Source organism: Garra rufa, chromosome 13, assembly GCF_049309525.1.
Source record: "Garra rufa chromosome 13, GarRuf1.0, whole genome shotgun sequence".
Lineage (NCBI taxonomy): Eukaryota > Metazoa > Chordata > Actinopteri > Cypriniformes > Cyprinidae > Garra > Garra rufa.
The window spans coordinates 45,626,194-45,636,771 of NC_133373.1; the positions used below are offsets into that span (position 1 = coordinate 45,626,194).

A 10,578-nucleotide genomic window follows, 5' to 3' on the forward strand; every position below is an offset into this window, starting at 1 on the left:
GAGACCACAAAGAGAGAGAGAGAGAGAGAGAGAGAGAGAGAGAGAGAGAGAGAGAGAGAGAGAGAGAAATGTGCTTTCCAATTTTAAACTTTTTTCCTATTACAATTTATTAACATAGTTTGACAAAAAAAATTCTATGTGGTCTCAGGTGCTCAGACTTTTTTTATTTAAAAGAAAATGTGAGGATTTTTGTGAAAACCATAAAACTTTAGTTTTCAGGATTCTTTGATGAATAGAATGTTCAAAAAAACAGCATTTATTTGAAACAGAACATTATAAATGTCTTCACTGCATTCTTGCTGAATAAAAATGTAACTATTTTAACATTTTTACACTAATTACAAAAAAATGCTGAATCTTACATATAAACATGTTGCATTCCAAAATTTGAGACCACAAAGAGAGAGAGAAAAAAATTGCCAATTTTCAACTTTTTTTCCCCTATTACAATGTATTAACATAATTAGACCAAAAAAAAAAAATTCAACGTGGTCTCAGGTGCTTTTTTTCATTAAATTTCAAAGAAAATGTAAGGATCATGCCTTAATGCTATAAGTATGTCTAATATTTCTACAGGATGGAAACAATCAGGGAGGTGTTTGTTGTCTATATAAGGATATCAACAACTAAAGGTCTTGTTACTGACCCCACACCATTTTTAACTCCTGATAAAAACCTTGTCGCTGTGTTCTTTCCTTTCACATCCTTATTTGGATCTCCGCTACCCTCTATAAAAACCAAGCACTAGTGGTTTGCGTCTTTAAAGTTTCCTCAGCCGAGGTGTGCTCATCAACTCTCACCGTACCTGGAAATCTCAAGCAGTCACAATGGGTGACGCTATGATGGCAGAGTTCGGAAAGGCTGCTCCCTTCCTGAGGAAGTCGGATAAAGAGCGTCTGGAAGCTCAGACCAGAGCCTTTGACATCAAAACCGAATGCTTTGTCGTGGATGAAAAGGTGGAGTATGTCAAAGGGCAAATTATCAGCAAGGAAGGAGGGAAGGTCACTGTTAAGACTGAGGATGGCCGGACGGTGACTGTTAAGGATGGAGACGTCCATCCCCAGAACCCGCCTAAATTCGATAAAATCGAAGACATGGCGATGCTCACTTTCCTTCACGAGCCTGCGGTGCTGTTCAACCTCAAAGAGCGTTACGCAGCGTGGATGATTTACACCTACTCTGGGCTGTTCTGCGTAACCGTCAACCCATACAAGTGGTTACCCGTGTACGACAGGGAAGTAGTCACGGCTTACAGAGGTAAGAAGAGAACGGAGGCCCCGCCTCACATCTTTTCCATCTCAGATAATGCTTATCAATACATGCTAACCGATCGGGAGAACCAGTCCGTCCTCATCACCGGAGAATCCGGTGCAGGGAAGACGGTCAACACCAAGAGAGTCATCCAATACTTTGCAAGCATTGCTGCCGTGGGTGGAGCGGCCAGCAAGAAAGACTCCAGCAAGGGAACCTTGGAGGATCAGATTATTCAGGCTAACCCTGCACTCGAGGCGTTTGGCAATGCTAAAACGTTGAGAAACGACAACTCGTCTCGCTTCGGGAAATTCATCCGCATTCATTTCGGGACAAGCGGTAAACTCTCCTCGGCTGATATCGAAACGTACCTGCTGGAGAAGTCTCGGGTGACCTTCCAGCTGAAATCTGAGAGGAACTACCATATCTTCTTCCAAATTCTGTCCAATGAAAAGCCTGAACTGCTAGACATGCTGTTGATAACTAACAATCCATATGACTACTCTTACATCTCCCAAGGAGAAGTGTCTGTCGCATCCATCAACGACAACGAGGAGTTGCTTGCTACTGATAAGGCATTTGACGTACTTGGCTTCACGGCTGAAGAAAAGATAGGAGTCTACAAGTTGACAGGTGCTATCATGCACTATGGCAATATGAAATTCAAGCAGAAACAGCGTGAGGAGCAGGCAGAGCCTGACGGCACTGAAGAAGCAGATAAGGCAGCTTATCTAATGGGGCTGAACTCTGCTGACCTGCTCAAAGGACTCTGCCATCCAAGGGTGAAGGTAGGCAATGAGTACGTTACGAAAGGACAGAGTGTGGACCAAGTCTATTACTCACTTGGTGCACTGGCAAAGTCAGTGTATGAGAAAATGTTCAACTGGATGGTCGTAAGAATTAACCAATCCCTTGACACGAAGCAACATCGGCAACACTTCATCGGTGTGCTAGACATTGCTGGCTTTGAAATCTTTGATTTCAACACATTTGAACAACTCTGCATTAACTTCACAAACGAAAAGCTGCAACAGTTTTTCAACCACCACATGTTTGTTCTGGAACAAGAGGAATACAAAAAAGAAGGGATTGAATGGGAGTTCATTGACTTCGGGATGGATCTGCAAGCCTGCATTGATCTAATTGAGAAACCCCTAGGGATCATGTCTATTCTGGAGGAAGAGTGCATGTTTCCAAAGGCCAGTGATCAAACATTCAAAGCAAAGCTTTATGACAACCATCTGGGCAAGACAAACATTTTCCAGAAGCCACGAGTTGTGAAGGGAAAGGCGGAAGCGCACTTTGCCTTAGCCCATTATGCAGGTACTGTTGACTATAATATAGGCGGCTGGCTGGTGAAGAACAAAGACCCACTAAATGAAACCGTAGTTGGGCTCTATCAGAAAGCCTCTCTGAAGTTGTTGAGTAATCTTTTCTCAAGTTATGCAGCGGCAGAGGTAGCAGAAAAGTCAGGTGGGAAAGGGGCCAAGAAAAAGGGGTCATCTTTTCAGACAGTGTCTGCCTTGCACAGAGAAAACCTTAACAAATTAATGACCAATCTGAAAACAACTCACCCACACTTTGTCCGTTGTTTGATTCCCAATGAGAGCAAGACTCCTGGAATCATGGACAACTGTTTAGTCATGCACCAGCTTCGCTGCAATGGTGTACTAGAAGGAATTAGGATCTGCAGAAAAGGTTTTCCAAACAGGATCCTCTACGGTGACTTCAAACAGCGGTACAGAATCCTAAACGCCTCTGCCATCCCAGAAGGTCAGTTCATTGAAAACAAGAAGAGTGCAGAGAAGCTGTTAGGATCACTAAACATTGACCACACACAATACAAATTTGGCCACACAAAAGTCTTTTTTAAAGCCGGCCTGCTCGGTACCTTAGAAGAGATGCGAGATGACCAACTCGCTCGCATCCTCACTAAGATCCAAGCATATGCTCGTGGATTACTGATGAGAGTCGAGTATCAGAAACTGGTGGAGCGTAGAGATGCCCTCATGGTCATCCAGTGGAATCTTCGCTCCTTCCTCGGTGTGAAAAACTGGCCTTGGATGAAACTGTTCTTTAAGATAAAACCTTTGCTGAAGAGTGCCGAGTCTGAAAAGGAGATGGCAAACATGAAAGATGAGTTCAATAAGTTAAAAGAAGCTTTGGAGAAATCTGAGACTAGAAGGAAAGAGTTAGAAGAGAAAATGGTCAGTCTTCTTCAAGAGAAGAATGACTTGCTTCTTCAAGTGCAGTCAGAGCAAGACACCCTAACAGATGCAGAAGAACGTTGTGAACAGCTCATCAAAAGCAAAATCCAGCTCGAAGCTAAAGTCAAAGAGCTGTCGGAACGCATAGAGGATGAGGAAGAGATAAACGCAGACCTCACAGCCAAGAAACGCAAGCTGGAGGATGAATGTTCTGAGCTCAAGAAAGATATAGATGACCTGGAGCTGACACTGGCCAAGGTGGAAAAGGAAAAGCATGCCACTGAGAACAAAGTCAAGAATTTGACTGAAGAAATGGCCTCCCTTGATGAAAACATAATGAAACTCACCAAAGAGAAGAAAGCTCTACAAGAGGCTCACCAGCAAACACTGGATGACCTTCAAAGCGAGGAGGACAAAGTAAATACATTGACAAAAGCAAAAGCGAAGCTTGAACAACAGGTGGATGACCTTGAGGGCTCATTGGAACAAGAAAAAAAAGTTAGGATGGACTTGGAGCGTAGCAAGAGAAAACTGGAAGGAGATGTGAAGCTAACTCAGGAGAATGTCATGGACTTGGAGAACGACAAACAGCAACTAGAGGAAAAACTTAAAAAGAAAGACTTTGAAATTAACCAGCTGAATGGAAAGATCGAAGACGAGCAAATAGCTTCAGTACAGCTGCAGAAAAAATTAAAAGAGAATCAAGCTCGGATCGAAGAACTGGAGGAGGAGCTGGATGCGGAGCGTGCGGCTCGCGCAAAGGTGGAGAAACAACGATCTGACATTTCTCGAGAACTGGAGGACATCAGCGAGCGCCTGGAGGAGGCAGGTGGGGCCACGTGTTCTCAGGTAGAACTCAATAAAAAAAGGGAGGCAGAGTTTCAAAAGTTGCGCAGGGACCTTGAGGAAGCCACCCTTCAGCATGAAGCCACTACTGCCTCCCTTCGAAAGAAGCAAGCAGACAGCATGGCTGAACTTGGGGAACAGATTGACAATCTGCAAAGGGTCAAACAAAAGCTAGAGAAAGAAAAAGTCGAATTCAAGTTGGAATTGGATGACCTCGCCTCGAACATGGAGAGTGTTGTAAAGGCCAAGGTGAATCTGGAAAAGATGTGCCGTTCACTTGAAGATCAGATGAATGAGCATCGGTCAAAAGCTGAAGAAGCCCAGAGATCTCTGAATGGCATGTCTACCCAGAAAGCCAAGTTGCTGACTGAAAATGGAGAACTTGGACGACAACTGGAGGAGAAGGAATGCCTGATTTCCCAACTCACTAGAGGAAAGACCTCCTACACCCAGCAAGTTGAAGATCTGAGAAGGCAACTTGAGGAAGAGGTGAAAGCAAAGAATGCTCTCGCTCATGCTGTACAGTCAGCTCGTCACGATTGTGACTTACTGAGAGAGCAATTTGAAGAGGAACAAGAAGCAAAAGCTGAGCTCCAACGGGCGTTATCCAAGGCCAATACAGAGGTAGCAACTTGGAGGGCAAGGTACGAGACCGACGGAATTCAGAGAACGGAGGAACTGGAGGAGGCCAAGAAGAAACTTGTGCAAAAATTGCAAGAAGCAGAGGAAGCAGTGGAAGCAGTGAATGCAAAGTGTTCTTCTCTTGAGAAGACAAAACATCGCCTGCAAAATGAGATCGAGGATCTGATGCTAGATCTTGAACGGTCGAATGCAGCATCTTCAGTCCTGGATAAAAAGCAGAGATCCTTTGACAAAGTCATTGCGGAGTGGAAACAAAAGTACGAAGAGTCACAATGTGAGCTTGAGGGAGCGCAAAAGGAAGCCCGCAGCTTGAGTACCGAGCTCTTTAAACTGAAGAACTCTTACGAAGAAACTCTAGATCACCTTGAGACTGTCAAGAGAGAAAACAAGAACCTACAAGAGGAAATCTCTGACTTGACGGATCAAGTGGGTGAAGGACGAAAGAGTCTCCACGAGTTAGAAAAACTGAGGAAACAGCTGGAACAGGAGAAAGCAGAGTTGCAGTCTGCACTAGAGGAGGCTGATGCTTCAGTTGAGCATGAAGAAGGTAAGATTCTAAGAGCTCAGCTTGAGTTCAACCAGTTGAAAGCAGATTTTGACCGTAAGACGGCTGAGAAGGATGAGGAAATGGAACAAGCAAAAAGAAACTACCAGCGTATGGTTGAATCCCTGCAGGCCTCTCTCGAGGCAGAGACCAGAAGCCGTAACGAGGCCTTAAGAGTTAAAAAGAAGATGGAGGGAGATCTTAATGAAATGGAAATTCAATTAAGCCAGGCCAACAGACAGGCAGCCGATGCCCAGAAGCAGCTGAAAATAATCCAGTCGGGCTTAAAGGACACTCAACTCCAGCTGGATGACACGCTTCATAGTAATGATGACCTCAAAGAAAACATCGCCCTGATGGAGCGCAGACACAACCTGATTCAAGCAGAACTAGAAGAACTGAGAGCAGTGCTGGAACAAACAGAGAGGTGTCGCAAACTAGCCGAACAAGAACTTACCGAAGCAACCGAGAGGATGCAACTCTTGCACTCCCAAAACACTAGCCTCATCAACCAAAAGAAAAAGCAAGAATCAGATCTGCTTCAGCTGCAAAACGAAATGGAGGAACTGGTGCAAGAGAACCGCAATGCAGAAGAAAAGGCTAAGAAAGCCATCACTGATGCAGCCATGATGGCTGAAGAGTTAAAGAAGGAACAAGACACCAGTGCACACCTCGAAAGAATGAAAAAGAACATGGAGCAGACCATTAAGGACCTGCAGCACCGTCTAGATGAAGCAGAGCAAGTAGCAATGAAAGGCGGGAAGAAGCAGCTGCAGAAAATGGAGGCACGCATCCGTGAGCTTGAGAATGAGTTGGACGCAGAGCAAAAGCGAGGTTCTGAGTCTATCAAGAGTGTTAGAAAGTATGAGCGGCGCATAAAGGAGCTGACTTATCAGACGGATGAGGATCGCAAGAACCTGGCAAGGCTGCAAGACCTAGTGGACAAGCTACAGCTAAAAGTGAAATCTTACAAACGTTCTGCCGAAGAAGCCGAGGAACAGGCGAACGCCAACTTGGCCAAATTACGAAAGCTGCAGCACGAGCTAGAAGAGGCTGAAGAGCGGGCAGACATAGCAGAGTCTCAAGTAAACAAGCTGCGTGCTAAAACTAGAGATGGTGTACCCGGAAAGAAATCCCAGGATGAGTAATGCCGAGTTGTTGCGCAATCTCATCTAAACTTGTTTGTTCAGTAGTTTTAGTACCTGGGAACTTCTAAATGGATTTAACATTAGTCAAACCATAAATACTGTATGTGACCAAACCATTAATCACACTGGGTTGAAATTAATTAGATTTAATTAAAAATGTATTAATTAAAAAAAAAAAATGTAATGCCACAAATCATTGTTAAATAAAGATCATGTTCCATGAAGATATTTTGCAAATTTCCTACTGTAAATATATCGGAACATTTTGATTAGTATGATGCATTGCTAAGAACTTCCTTTGGACAACTTTGAAGGTGATTTTGTCTATATTTGGATTTTTTTTTTTTTTTTTGCATCCTCAGATTCTAGATTTTCAAATAGTTGTAAAAATACCATTTTCAATGACCCTCATGACTGGTTTTGTAGTCCATGGTCACATATGACTGACCAAAATAGCATGGAATGTTTTGCTTTTGGTTGAAACAAATATAAATAAATAAAAAATATTTTTAAAACTCAGAAATCTCATTCTTGTGTTTAAAATCACACCATCAATTCACAACAAAATACATATAAAGACAAAAAAAGACCAAAAGACTTATCAGTTATCCCATTTATTTTCACCTATTTTAGCTGACCAAAAGCAGCTACGGCCAACCACTTTTCAAATGGGAGCAGCACAGAACTAAGCTTTTCATACAAAAATAGGACAAACATTTTATCAGATTCAATACTGTTCAGCAACAGCAGTAACAACAAACTTGTAAAAGAAAGAAAACTAAAACTATTCAAATTAAAATCACTTTAGTACTTCTGCAACCAATCTAACTCCATATCCGTTTATTCACATTTCTCACAGACATCACACAAAACATATTTTGCTTTCAATGCATCGGTCTAAACAAATGTACATTTAATACAATCCATAACCGTTACAAAAAGACCAGCACATTCTTTAAAAGCCTTGAAAACCTCATTAAACACTTCTTCCCAAGTGCACGTTTTCGTCTACATTCAGCACTTTGAAATCAAGCATATGCAACTCTATTTACACATCTTTCTATATGCCTTGATATATACAAACATAATACATGTTGATCTTACAGTATCACTCAAGAGACAACCCACATGCTTCAGTCAATCAAAAGATGTGATTTAAACAAACACAGCAGGTCATTTAAAACTCAAATAACAGTATATAGTTACAGTGGACCTCCACTGGGCCAGATACAACTTGTATCCCCACACTTAATAACTTACAGAAAACATGCAAATATTGCATTAATTTTGCAGATAGTAAATCATAAATTCAGGGCAGGAGACAAGAAAATTGAACACACTTGAAGGGACAGAATGTGATTTGTAGGACAAAAACCGATATCAACAGTTCCTCAGGCGTCACATTAGTGATTTCGCAACATGGGAGCATTAGCAAACATAATTTGGTGTCTACCATATTCATTGCACAACTGACACCTTTTTAGGCAATTTCACCAGCAGCTTCACCTAAAAGGAGGTTCTTGTGCCTCAGATTAAAAAAAACATTATAATAAAAGACAATATTCTCCAGTGCCAATCTCATATTTGTCCACGTCTGGGCGGGGTCCGGGTGGATGCAATGGTAAATCTGACGCAAACAAAAACAAAGCTCCGAAGGATCTTGGTAAGTACATCTTTCCAGTGGAGCAAGACCTTTAGAAAAACAAACCTATAACCTTACTCAACACACCGCATCAACTGGTGTTCACCCCAACTAAACTGATGCATGTTTGTTTAGACACCGGTTCCTCTTCAGTGTAGCAATTTGCGATGTCAAAGCAAGTTTTTCTAGTTCTGCCAGGTATACAGTCTACATTTTAGGACATCCTCAGCCCTCAGTTATACAACGAAAAGGTCTCATGCCTCAGAATAAAAGGTTTCAGTCACTGGAAAAAAGATGTCAGATGTCAGGACTCGTACAATTAGACATCGGACAAAACGGACTCAGATTGAAAGGCATCAGACTATTTTTTTCTTTGTAAATTTTATATTCACAAATGTAAATTTACCAACAACAAACCACAGTTTCTTGTTTTGTTAAAGAATTTAAAAAATATATATTTCGTTGTCAGAAAATAAGAAAGCAAGAAGAACTATTTCATTGTTTCATTAAATGCTAAACTAATTAAATCAGAGTCCGTTTAGTCTGATGCTTTTTAATCGGAGTCCGTTTAGTCATTAGACCAAAAGGACTCAGATTAAAAGGCATCAGACTAAACAGACTCAGATCAAAATGTATAAAACTAAACAGACTCAGACAAAAAGGCATCAGACAATTAGACATCAGACTAAACAGACTCAGATTAAAAGATATCAGACTAAACAGACTCAGAAAAAAAGGCATCAGACTAAACAGACTCAGATTAAAAGGCATCAGATTAAATGGACTCAGATTCTGAGTCTGTTTAGTCTGATGCCTTTTAATCTGAGTCCATTTTAATCGGTGTCTGTTTAGTCTGATACATTTTAATCTGAGTCCGTTTAGTCTGAGTCTGTTTAGTCTGATGCCTTTTAAGTCAAGTCAAGTCACCTTTATTTATATAGGGCTTTTAACAATACAGATTGTGTCAAAGCAACTGCACAGTATTTAAACAGAACAATAGTGTGTAAGTAACGTATTATTGTAAATAATCAATTTTCAGTTAAAGGCAGTTCATCAATGAATTCAGTGATATCATCATCCAGTTCAGTTCAAATAGTATACGGTATCGCTGGAAAGTGTCCCCAACTAAGCAAGCCAGAGGCGACAGCGGCAAGGAACCAAAACTCCACAGGTGACAGAAATGGAGAAAAAAACCTTGGGAGAAACCAGGCTCAGTCAGGGGACCAGTTCTCCTCTGGCCAGACCAAACCAGCAGTTTGTACCAGTTTGAAACCAATGCTGGTTTCGTCTGGCCAGAGGAGAACTGGTCCCCCGACTGAGCCTGGTTTCTCCCAAGGTTTTTGGGATCTGAGTCTGAGATCTGAGTTTAATCTGAGTCTGTTTAGTCTGATGCCTTTTAATCTGAGTCCGTTTAGTCTAATGCCTTTAAATCTGAGTCCTTTTGGGCTGATGCTTTAGAATCTGAGTCCATTTAATCTGATACCTTTTAATCTGAGTCCGTTTAGTCTGATGCCTTTTAATCTGAGTCTGTTTAGTCTGATGCCTTTTAATCTGAGTCCATTTTAATCTGAGTCTGTTTAGTCTGATACCTTTTAATCTGAGTCCGTTTAGTCTGATGCCTTTTAGTCTGATACCTTTTAATCTGAGTCCGTTTAGTCTGAGTCTGTTTGGTCTGATGCCTTTTAATCTGAGTCTGTTTAGTCTGATGCTGTTTAATCTGAGTCTGTTTAGTCTGATACCTTTTAATCTGAGTCCGTTTAGTCTGAGTCTGTTTAGTCTGATGCCTTTTAATCTGAGTCTGTTTAGTCTGATGCCTTTTAATCTGAGTCCATTTTAATCTGAGTCTGTTTAGTCTGATACCTTTTAATCTGAGTCCGTTTAGTCTGATGCTGTTTAATCTGAGTCTGTTTAGTCTGAGTCTGTTTAGTCTGATGCCTTTTAATCTGAGTCTGTTTAGTCTGATGCCTTTTAATCTGAGTCTGTTTAGTCTGAGTCTGTTTAGTCTGACGCCTTTTAATCTGAGTCTGTTTAGTCTGATGCCTTTTAGTCTGATACCTTTTAATCTGAGTCCGTTTAGTCTGAGTCTGTTTGGTCTGATGCCTTTTAATCTGAGTCTGTTTAGTCTGATGCTGTTTAATCTGAGTCTGTTTAGTCTGATACCTTTTAATCTGAGTCCGTTTAGTCTGAGTCTGTTTAGTCTGATGCCTTTTAATCTGAGTCCATTTTAATCTGAGTCTGTTTAGTCTGATACCTTTTAATCTGAGTCTGTTTAGTCTGAGTCTTTTTGGTCTGATGCCG

At 41.4% G+C, this 10,578-nt stretch overlaps 1 pseudogene; it reads left to right on the forward strand.

Moving 5' to 3' along the window:
* The first annotated feature begins 827 nt into the window (after positions 1-827).
* Positions 828-6,638, forward strand: LOC141283128 (myosin-6 pseudogene; annotated as a pseudogene).
* The last annotated feature ends 3,940 nt before the right edge of the window (positions 6,639-10,578 follow it).